Here is a 12,613-nt window from a genome sequence, read left to right as displayed (position 1 = left end):
CTGGCCAGAACGCCGCATTCTCTCCATTGTATTGTAAATGTAATTTTCCACAATTCAATAGAAAACTCCTGGAAGAACCATGCTATGTTCTTTTATGAAACAAGAATTTGTAAATTGGTTTACAATTTCGTTCAAACTTGAAAACTCATGTGGTTTAACCTTTACTAGTCACCCTAAATTATATAATGCACGTGTTACACAGACTGCTCGTCTAACCTTTGCTCCCTCCCCCCTTTTTTTTAAATAAGTCCCCGAAATAATACCAAACTCTGCCTAGTTGTGAATGGTAGCATGTTGAACTGATTCCTAAGACGTGCTCTAGGTGGTAAAGTAATGCTAACACTGTGAAAAATCTATTAAGTACTCATAATCCTTAACAAGATACTTTTCTGGTTTTTTTTGTATTATGAACAAAGCACAGGTAACACATTTCTGAAATCAGAATCCGATGAAAGATGGGAAGACAGTGTCATGTTGTTTCCATCATTTTTTCTGATTATGGTGATATAGGTGAACAATTATTTGAAATGTGGCACAGGCACACATCATTTTAATATTATTTTTTAGGAAAAAGACCGCATGCTCATGTGTTATTTATTCATACCCTGTCATTTTCGAGAAGGTGAAATATTTTCCAGTTATAGAAAATAAATGAAACTACATTTTTCATTTATTAGGCTCCACTTGCTACCAATCAAATATTTATGTGACAGAAAATTATCATATTTGAGTTAATATCTGAGCAGATAATTCTGATCTAGTAGCCTGTGGGTGAATATTACGATATTGCAGGGGGACTTTTGAAAATATTTTTTTGCTTAGAAGCCAAGGAGACAGGATGAGAAAATACATTTACGTTTTGAAATTATGGTGAATTTAAACTAATACACTGTTCTGTATATATTCAAATTTCAACATGGAATACCACTCGTATTTGATTGTGCAGCGTTTGCAAATTGAAATGATAAACCCCATCAAATGTGTTGTAACCAACGCTGCCTTACAGCAGAACATGACATGTCATACTACAAAGCAAGAGACAAACCTTTTGTTCATAAATGGGGCACATTTTATATACCAGGGGAAGGACATATAGTTGAGTAACAAGCGTCTATGATGTAATATTTTCTTCAAGTAAATGGAAGATTAACGACCCAAATACATTATCTGCAACTTGCACTTAAAACTGCCTCACCCACATTAACCCTCTTCAAAGTATCACATAACATACTGTGTTGTAAAAAATACACTATGCTATCTCAGTGACACACTTAATCAGACATTTAGATAAGCATCACTACACAACCAACACATGTTCCACATTACACTTGGACTGCCTCCAGTAAAGTCAGAGCCTCCAAAAATGAAACGAAATACCAGCATTTATAAAGCACACAGCTACCTCCGGAGAGGTGTCCCGGCGCTTGGGGCCGTCGGAAAGATTAACCGAGTTATTGCCCAGAGTCACATGGTTCTGGGCTAACCTGCCGCCGGCAATCGAACCGTGAACCCCATGGTCCGGAGTCAGGCACCCTGGCTGCTGCGCCACACCTCTTCCCAGTAACCTCCAATAAAGTTTGAGACCTTTCCTGGGCCACCACAGTCAAGAGTAGACCTGCCCTCCATATTAGGATTGATGAGTCGTGCTTGGCAGGGAGCAAACAAAAGCATGACAGCAGTGCTGTTCCCATACTGATACACTATTCTGCCGTAAAGGGTGTCATGGTGGAACTCCAAGGTTGTACTGTGCTAAGAAAGTTCATAGAGCACCCTAGGTCCTTAAGAATCCTTGAACACAGGTAAAGCAATCCCTTGTATTCCCCTGCTATAGATGCAAGTGTAACCCATGGCAAGTGCTGGGTTATTCCTATCCTTTACATATATAGTTGGACCATTAAAGTGTTTGATTTTTGAGGATACATTGTCACCTCCAGTGCACCTCTTGTCAACCAATTATTCCCCATTTAAAACACCTACCAGTGGATACTATGTCTCTTCACCATTCCACTCTCAGTTGGAGCCATCAGTTCAGGACCTGAGGTTGTAACGAGAAATGGTGCAGTTTCCCAGTGATACCAGTGACACACAATTGATGGAGCAGGTCAAATAAATGGTAGCTTCTCATGCATTTTGAAGTTAAATACACACGCTATTTTGACACTTGCTGACACCATAGCTGAAGATGACTACTGCACTACAGTTGTTGTCTTTGATGCAATTTTAAGTCAATTGCCAAACACAAATTGAACATGCCCTGCAAGACTAAAGAAACACAAGACGTGCCCCTTGACATTTGAATGGAAAATTGCACAATCGGGTCAGTACATGCATACAAATAGACATTGGTGAGAAGTCTGTGCATAGGTCATGCAAAAATATAGAACTGACAAACTGATAATGCTGGATCTACGGGATATGTTCCAAGATAGTATACATACTTTGGGAAACATTCATGAATGTACTTACATTATTTATTAAAATTTGTGGTGTGTCATTGACCTAGTCACATGGGCAACAGTGGTCTTTATTTGAAGCCGAAGTTACAGTTAACAAGTCTAGAAAAAACTTTCTAAGTCCTGGATGAGAATGTTTAAATGTTTTTATTGAAAGAGAGAAAGTTTGTGTCAATTGAAATATTTTGTCCAGATATTGCTGGACCTTTCAGCTGCTTTCAACACTGCTAACCATCAACTCCCTATAGTCTTGAATGGAATTCAATGGCAGCATCCTTTATCGGTTCTCCTCCTACATTTCCAATCAATAGCACTTCATTCATATGTGCACCTCTAGTCCCAGATGATCCCTATCACTTGAGGAGGCCTCCGGTGTTCCCGTCTGTCCCTCATCATCTCCATCCTCTATATGGAGCTCTTTGGGCTCTGATTACCTATAGCAACATTAACTTTCTGCATTATATTGACAATACACAACTCTTCATAACAGTCTCCTCTTCTCCAAAATCTTCAATGCCTCAAATTCTGTATATGCCTCACCCAGAGCTGCTTTTGCTGGCCCATACCATCTTTAACACCAGCTGTATCATTTACAAAGCTATCACTACCTCATCCCTGCTTATGAGGTTGACAAGATCACAATTTCTGGCAACCCTGCATACCCGCAGCCAGAAAACTATCTGACTGGAGAGAAAGAAGTGTGAACAAAGTAAAAGGAAAGAGAAAATTATGCACCTATTTAAAAATCTCTACAACATGATGCAGTAATAATACACTTCTGCTCCAATAAATCAGCTAACTTTCCAATCACTCATTGACTGTATACTGTCTTTGACACCGGTTCTGATTTATTATGTTTTGCGTCAGCTAAGCCCGAGATACCTGTCTGCCATAATTCACTTCTACTGCTCTATTTGGAAGCCCTGGTCCTCTAATAGGGCCCTAGATAAGATTCCAAAAATCCGCCATACTAGGTCTGGTGTACGGTCTTCCTTCTTTCTTGGTCCCTCCGAGTGGAATAAACTTCCTGTGGACCTTCGCCTGACAAACTCGGACCAGATCTTCAAAAAGACATCGAAAACATTGTTTTTTGCTTAGCCATAACTGCATTACTGGAAGACTAGCGCCAGTCCTAGGAGCATCTGTGCCCATTACAAATCTCATTCAGCATCATCATCATATAATTTATAAAATTATCACCCTAGTAGAATTAATACACCCAGTCAAATTATATTTTAGCAATTAATAGACTGCGATTTTTTGTATAATTATATTTTTGCTAATGATATTCTGAAATACAACTATTAAATTGCAGACTATTTTCTGCATAATGACTGCCAGGAAGCTTCTTTGGTGACTCCTTGCTGTACTGACAAAATTAATACCATCCTCACTGATATTAGATTGTGAGATCTGGACATTTACATCTGTCTCCCGTGTACCATCATGTCACAGGGGCCTTCAGTACAGCTGCGCTCATTGTCAATGTCAAACAGATATGCCAGTATCCCTGACCATTCATATACCTCTCCAACGTCCTCCATTAACTTTAGGACACTGACTCTCTACATTTAACCAGTCTGGTAGCACTGGTGGATGTGGTTGTCATCTTATTCTAGTGGTTATGAAATAGGGTGCATAAATATGTGGACTATGTTTGTGTTTATCTTCCACAATTTCTCACTCCTGTTTTATACCAATCAAGTATCCAAATTTTGATTTGTACATGGGTTGTGTTCACATATGTGACTTTATATAGAACATGAAGTGGTTTGATACACATGATGATGAAGCTGGGAAAATAAAATTTTGTTTCAAGGAATTGCTCATCAAACATACAAGACATCGAAAAGAAGAAAGTGAGTGCCATTATTGTGACATATATTTACTGGTCTCTTATCCCTTAATTACATTGATTGTAAAAAGGTAATATTTAAAACTGTCCACTAGAATGGTTAATTCTTCAAGGCACATGTAGCCAGAAAAGAAAAATCCCCCCTCTTTGAATCAAAGCACTGATAGCACCATGCAATCAAAACAAGTGAGCCTGAACCTCCCTAAAATAGCTTCCATGACTCTTTTGTCCAGGTATCTATCTATTCACCCTTTCACACTTTTATCCACCAGCTGATATCCTTCATTTCACCCTTCTATTCTGGCATCCATTTATTCTTTCATCCTTTAATCAATCAATCCCAATTCCATCAATCCATGGGATATTCGATTGAACCATAACACACACCCAGCTTCTATGCATGTATCAATCCAAACATTCATGCGCCCATCTATCCATCATTTGACTTAGCTATCCTTCACAAATCTTTCTAACCCTCTGTTGATCATTTTGCCCATTCATCTATTCACAAACTCACCTTCCATTTAATCTGCAATCCATTCATCCTTTCAGTCATTTAACCTTCCGTGCAACCAACAATCCTTCCTTGTCACCATTCCTGCCTTTCATTCACCCTTTCTTCCTTATTTCACTTTTATACCCATCTTTCTTTCTTTCTCACTTCCACTTACTCCCGTACTTCATCATCTGCTTTCTTTTTCCTCATGTTCTTAAATTTATATTTCTCATCCCCTGCACTGAAGCCAGTATTGCGCTGTTAATTATGAGCATTTGTCTGCACTGTAGCAGACAGAAGAGGCCCATTGAAAACCCCACTTCCGCTGTAGCTGCTAAAGCAGGGGGTTTACGACTCCTCTGTTTCAAGGCTCCTCATTGATTTCCCTTGTATGTTCATAGCCAGAGCAGCATTAGACATCTTTAGTTGTTCCTTACCGTAGGAAATTAGGAGCATATCAACAACAACCGGCGATAATTATCTCTAAGCGCACTTAGCGCTAGGATAATTATCGCCGGCTAGCGTGAATTTTTATCACTGAGATAGCGTGCTATTAGCAACGCTTATCTCAATAGCGATAAAAATCCTCACGCTAACAGGCTAACGTGAGATTATCGCTGGAAACCCAGCGATAATCTCACGTTACCTTGTTGATAGGGACAGGCAAACTTAGCCATGATATCCTCCTTCCATAGGATATCATGGCTAAGTCTGCAAAATACCAGACGTAAAAAATCAGCGTTAACCGCGGTTAGCGCTGCTTTTTTTGTCTCTAACAGGGTTAGCGACATTCTTGATAATAGGAGAAATGTCGCTGAGCGACATTTCTCCTATTATTTTACTCTGAAACGCCCCCTTTGCATCTCATTAGAGATGCAAGGGGAAGCGTAGAGTAAAAGGGTGCTAACATGCAAATTTGCATGTTAGCACCCTGTTGTTGATAGGGCGCTAGTTTTATCTCTCCTTTTTTGGCTTTTAAAGCCAAAAAAGCAGTGATAAAGCCCTTGTTGATATGCCCCTTAGACTTTTTGTGTGGTCACTCCCATTTAGTTTCTTTTAGCTGGTTTTTGACTCTGCACAATTACCCGGTGTATATGCTCTGACTCTTAAAAACATGTCAAATTGGCAATAATCCTAATGGGCATGCTTAACTTACCTGTGAGTCCCTAGTATATGGTACAAAGTGTACCCAGGGCCTGTATTTTAAATGTCATTAGTGGGCTGCAGTACACATTGTGCCACCACTAGAGTGACAGTGCAAAACATGACAGCAGGTCAAAAATACTGCAGAGAGTATGTCCAGTGTTAAAACTACAAATTCGAACTGCCAAAATGACCCCTCTTGACAGGTCTAAACCCTCCTTTTAAATATTAATAAGTCACCTCTAAGTAATCCTTAATGCTCAGTAAGGCAGTGTGCGTGCTATGTAAATATAGGAAATGCAAAGGTTTAACATAAAAAATGTAATTAGAGTGACAAAACCCCAAAATCTATTGTATCTATAGCAGGGTCAGTTGTTCCGTAGTATTGGTAATTGATATTAAAATTAAATCATGTTATCTCTGCTTAAGAACCGACTACAAAGTTAATTTGGAATTTTTAATATGTTTATTACAAGCCCAATCCACTGGTAAAGTCAGATTGGTAATCAACATTTTACAAAAGGTACTTTTAAAAAGTCACATTTAACATGATTAAAGCCTCTAGAAGCACATTTTCATGAAGTTCAAACTGTCACCCAGGAGCTGAATACCTCCATAATGAGGTGAGAATTGGCTCCCAGAGCTGAGACAAAGGATGCGAGGTGAGGTTAACCTGCCATTGACAGGATCCCTGGGGCTGTGCCTGGGCTCTTGCATATCTTCAAACCATGGCTAGCCTGCCACTGGCAGACGTTGATCTCATCTGGGCCTCCCCCCTTTATTGTGATTCTAGCCAGCCAAGCACCAATTCCAGGGGAGAGGAGCTGCCCTCAAAACTGGTTTTGATTGAACGCAGGTTACGGTTTGCTAATTTCCCTGACCACACCTCTATGGTTGCCACAGGGTCTCTGTACAAGGGAGGAAAGGCTCTGACATTTTCGATATAGGGAACAGGGAGCACTATGGAATTGCTTGTGGTAGGGCACACAAGGAACTGCTGCAAAAGTGAGTAGGGTTACCCCTGGGATCTTTTTCTCTATTAGCCAGGGAGGGGCCAGGAGTCACACCCACCCACACGCTAGTGGCAGGCATACATGTGGCATCCTTGGGGACCCTCTTCAGAATGTCACTGGACCTGTGGAAGACAGAAGAAGAACTACACCTGCTGTTGTGACCTGTGAGGAAACCTGAGCGGATGCACTTGCTTCCACTTGTACCCAGAAAAAAGAAGTGGACTCCAAAGGTGAGTTGACTGAGCTTCTGTTAAGTTATAGGGACACAAAAGCTGCAAGAAGCCCCTTTCCCTGACTAACCCAGCTAACCAGTTCCAACTAGACCTGCCCTGGACCCTACAGGTGGCTGCTGCTGGAATGCATCTTGGCCCCAAGTGCTGTTACTGAGGTCCTTGGGCCCTTGGCTGTGTCAAAGTGTACTCCTAAGATCCTGAAAAACTGAGACTCAGAAATCTGTATATAACTTTTAATTCCAAACCCTGTGCATGTGTGCTTTGTTTTACCACTGCTGCTATCATTAAAAAGTATTTTAGAAGCAGGCCATGTTGGCGTTTTCAGACTTCCAGCACTTGCTATAAGTATAGTCTTTCGATTATGTTTAGTGAGATTTGGAAGAGAAGGCAAGTTTAAGAATAAAAAGCACTATCATAAGGGCCTTGGACAGGTCACTTGGCATTAATATTTGGGAAATAATGACATGCTGCAGTGCTTTTCGAAAGCAAGATGTCCCCTGCACTGTTTTTAAAAGCTTAGAAAAGTTCCAAGTTTCAGAGAGCAGAAGGACTCAGGAGCCTAGTTTCCCCAAGAAAATGTTGCCGATCAGGACAAAGATCTGGCAACACCTAAACAATTAGCAGGCAAGTTTGGCAAATGCTTATGCATATTAAACAACAAGAAGCATGCCTAATACACATGCATGCCAGGCATGTGGGAGCCAGTGGTGTATTCACTAAGGCCCTCGTTTATGAGGTTTTGTTGTAGGGAAGCGCAGGAGGCCTTCCTGCTGTGCTGCCCTACGGCATGATTGCGCCGTATCTCTAAGATACGGCGCATTCCTGTCCTTTTCCCCTGAACGAATTTCATTGCGCGCCCTGCATCGCAAAATGCGATGCAGCGCTCCCTACGAAATTCGCTTTATTTATTTTATTGTTTACTTACCTGCAATTATCCATATTCCGGTTTTTAGAACCCCCACCCTGCCCCTCCCCCGCCCCGCCTTTCCGCCCCACGGAACTCCCTCCACGGGCCGCGGCTGGTCTCTTGTTCTTTGCACATCACAATGCTACCGCTTACCCACACCTTTAATCATTTGATAACTATGCTTACCACTCGAATGCACATGCACATCGTAGTTTTTTTTTTATAATTCATTCGTTCAGTATCTTTTTTAAACATGTTAAATTCATGAGATATGTGTTAGAACCTTCTCCCTAAAAATCATAATACGTGGCCTGGGATAGGTATACCACTCTCCCCGACCTTGAGCTGTACTTTGTTTTCCGTGTACTGTGCTGTCTTTGTTTAAAAACAAGCGAAAATTGACAAACATATGATATTTGCAAATATTATACCAAAAGTCACTGTGCAGCAAATCCTAAAAAGAAACAAAAATTGATATTCAGAAAGGCCAACCTAGTCAAAAATATTCATTGACCTGGAAAAAATGTGCTGATGGTGAAAAATGCAACTGATGATAACATTGCTTTATATTAGGAAACACTGCCCCCGGTATCATGGAATTAATGCGGCGGCTCCTCTAAATACAATGAATCATAAGGAACGCATGATAGGTGATAGTGGCTGATGTTTATGCAAATGGAGTGTAAGAGTTCTCTGCTGCAGAGGTGATTATGTTTTCCAGGAGAATAGTCTTTCCGTGCTCGCTTGGTATGTACTTATACTGCACAATTATCTTTAAAAATGCGAATTAAGAAAACCTTGGATGTTTAAATTTGTTGAAAGTATAAGAAATTAGCATTTTTTCACCAGTTGGATTTCATGTATTTTGCAAAAAAACATAATTTAGTACTGTATTGATTTAATTTTCCTCAATGCATGTATTTTTTTTGTTGTTACTATCTACGAACTTTATGGCGGCCGTTTAATGTCATTGTGTAATGAATGAGTTCTATTGCTTTTTTGAATGCTTGGAGCACAAAACCGAGGACTCTCTTGGAAAATATCTGCATTGATGAGATGGTGTCTTCTCATTTGCATAGATGCATTTCTCATGAGGAAATCACCGATCACTTCGGCTCATGTCCCATTACAGAATTTACACAGCAGGCAGCGCTCAACCCTTGGGCTGTGAAGAGTGTAGACCACCCTGGAAGTTGTCTACCAGTGCCCGTTGTGAAGCAGACCTAAGGTGCTATCAGGGGACATTCAACCACTTGGAGCGGCCAAATACAGGGACATACATTGTATATCCTTCCACTGACCATTATAGAGCACATGGGACCCATGAAGGGATATACACAATCAGCGAAGCCTCAATGTATACATGGACGTTTGTACTTCCTGCGAAGCTTTCAGGGGGCACTTGGCCTCCATAAGAAACAAAAGTTGTTGCCAAGCCAACAATATATATTTGAATGCGTCCTTGCCGACCCCAAGCACCCTTCTGGTAGGGCAAACAGCTGTGGAAGTGGACACAATACATTATGTACATGTGGACACCCTTTCATGATGCTTATGAAGGCCAAAGGGGCCCCATGGGGAGTATACATTTACATTAGTGGTCACGAAATATATATGATATATATATATATATATATATATATATATATATATATATATATATATATATATATATATATATATATATATATATATATATATGTATATATATATATATATATATATATATATATATGTGCCATTAAGAACCCTGACTCCCTGACTTCTACAGGGGCCATTGAGCTCCTTGGAGGGATAACTCTTCCAGGGAGATTTGAGGCTTTAGATGGGTGAGAGAGGTCATTTGTCACATAGTAAATACTACATAAATACTGTATATTCTGCTAGAGGTAAGTAGGCCTAGGAAAGACCATACCTTATGTAATGTGGTGCATGACTGCACCGTGTTCAAGGTGCAGTTGTCTTTGTCCATATCAATCTACTGCCAGGAGACACTGAACAGTATGGCCCAATGGGATTTAAATCTCACAGAAAGGGTTTATGGTTTGTCATCACAATGAGATTTATGTATGTAAGCGTGTATGTATGTGGTATTAGCATAGCGCAAACTTAACCAAAAGGAAGCCGAGTGCTCTACAGTTTCAAAGGTATGGATAGAGTTATTAAGGGATTGGAGATGTGGCTGGTTTGTGGACTTCATGATGTAGTGTCTTTAGAAAGATGTGTCTTCAACTCTCTTCTGAATTGCACCAGAGTTTGGGTAGTCCTGATGGATGCATGGATTCTGTTCCAGATCCTAGATGCATTGATGGAAAAGGCATGTGCCTTTTATTTCCTTTTTTACAATATTTGTCTCGAGTCTGATGGCGTCCTGGCTGTTGTTGTGCTTAGAGTCAACAGAGATGCTAAGCTTGTCAGCCAGATAGGTGGGCTTTGCCCAGTTGTGATGGCTTTGTAAATGATGCAGCTGGTTTGGAATATGGTTTACGCCAAGTGGAGCCGGTGGACTTCCATCTGCTTGGAGCGATGTGATTATATTTCTTCAGGCCATGGACGAGACTTCAGATCAGAAAAAATACAACTCATTAAAAAATACAAGCAAAAATGGAAAAATGTTATAACCATTAAAAGGTGACAATAAATGCATAATAGTAAGACACCTGAAAGTGTCACAGTAACTTCATTTATTGAATTATTTCTGTTTTTAACTCTTTATTTGATTTCATTTATGTTTTATGTATAACTGTAGGCCTTTCTATTTTACCATAATTGGTACAATGGCATTTGGTTGTTGAAATAACAATTCTTAAATATATATCAAGCCTCAAACGCATACTGCATTACATTTCTGTCTCATGTACACTGTACACTTTCCTTCTGAATAAAAAATCACAGGTGAGGAAAATAGAAACTGACAACGAATGATCAATGAGAAAATATGTTCAAAATCGGCAGATTGTTGTCCTCAATAACCTTGTTGATTTTTAAATGAAAGTATAGAAATGATATTTTGGCTTAAGATGCGTAATTCAGATGTAGCACAATGAAAAGTGACTCAAGTACACGATACAGAGACATGCACTTCTAAAATGCAAATATTGGAAGATGAAATGCCAGAAGATTCTTGAAATAAATAACCCAACTTTTGTTTGAGTTGATTGTTTGCACAGTTAAGTAATAAGTGTCAGAAATCCGGTTTTCTTGAAGACACATCTATCGGTTTCCAAACTAGGAGTGAAATCAAGAAATGTATCTATATATAGCAGGCAATTTTCAAAATACTTGTCTAAAAATTGAAAGAGAACACCTGGCTCTGATGAACAAAATCATCAGGGGATGTGGGAAAATTGCAAAATGTTCTATACTGATTAATTTAGCAGTTTCTTCCCTGTGAGCAACTGATCTAATACCGTGTACAAAGTAACATCAAAGACTTATGATAACTTTTGGGATGAGAGAATCCAAACGGTCCTTTAGGAACATGTATTTTGGTTATAAATATTGCCGAATTCTGACCAAGCTCCTACAGAGTTGATCCCAGGTGACAAGTAAGTATTGCTTTAAGTGAGCAGGGTGTGAGTGACAGGTTATGTGTACCTGCACCTCATTCCTTTGGGAGGGAGAGCACCAGCACTTCTCTGCACTTTAATTTTCCATTTCCAGTACTGCACGTAAACTACTCATACAAAACAGATACTTTGGTGAATGATAAAGGGAGTAAGTTTATTCTGACAGTATTATACTGGCTTAATTTCTAAACTGCAGCTTTGCCTTTGCGTAATGCAAGCACGTGAAGCCGCGGTGGCGCAGGAGGCCCCCAACCCGTTCAGGGGCCCACAAATCCTTCAGGGGGGTCCCTTCAGCCCTAAGTCCAATGAATATCTGTGATATATGGGAGACTCGAGTGCCCCTCATCATATTTGGAAGGGGCCCTATTATATTACGTTACGCCACTGAATAAGAGTCAATGGGAGGCTTTAGCGTGGGTCTTTCGTGTCTCTTGTGATCAACATTTCTGAATACTTGGGGTTTTTTGGGCACAATTTGAACTGCCTCTCTGCATAATCTGTTTTGCATGACATCTAAGAGGTGGTCCTCACTTAGTTTTGTTTTGTCTCCAATTGTGGCGAGAGAGAATAGGTTCCAATTTAGAGTACTTGAAAGTATTATCCGTATACATAAGTAACTTGCACTAATACAGTCGTAGATTGACTGTTTTATTGCTAGAAAAAATGTCTACTTTGAATATCCTATGGCTTAATATTTAAAAAAGACGATGGACACCAGGGCTTTTCCTTAGAGGAAATAATGTGAATTTGGATCTGCACTGAAGGGATGCCAGACTGGCACAATGCGTTTTACGTTTGTTCAGACTTTAGATACATATACTGCAGTTGAAATTTAACAAATGGTATTTCTAGGACAAAGAGGTGATGAGAATCTACCCTCTGCCTGGGGAGCAGCTCAAAATCAAGAAACAGTCTGATTTTATTTTTTGAGCTTCCTCTCTTGA

This window comes from Triturus cristatus, chromosome 8 (assembly GCF_964204655.1).
Source record: "Triturus cristatus chromosome 8, aTriCri1.1, whole genome shotgun sequence".
NCBI lineage: Eukaryota > Metazoa > Chordata > Amphibia > Caudata > Salamandridae > Triturus > Triturus cristatus.
Note: the sequence above shows the minus strand (reverse complement) of the source record.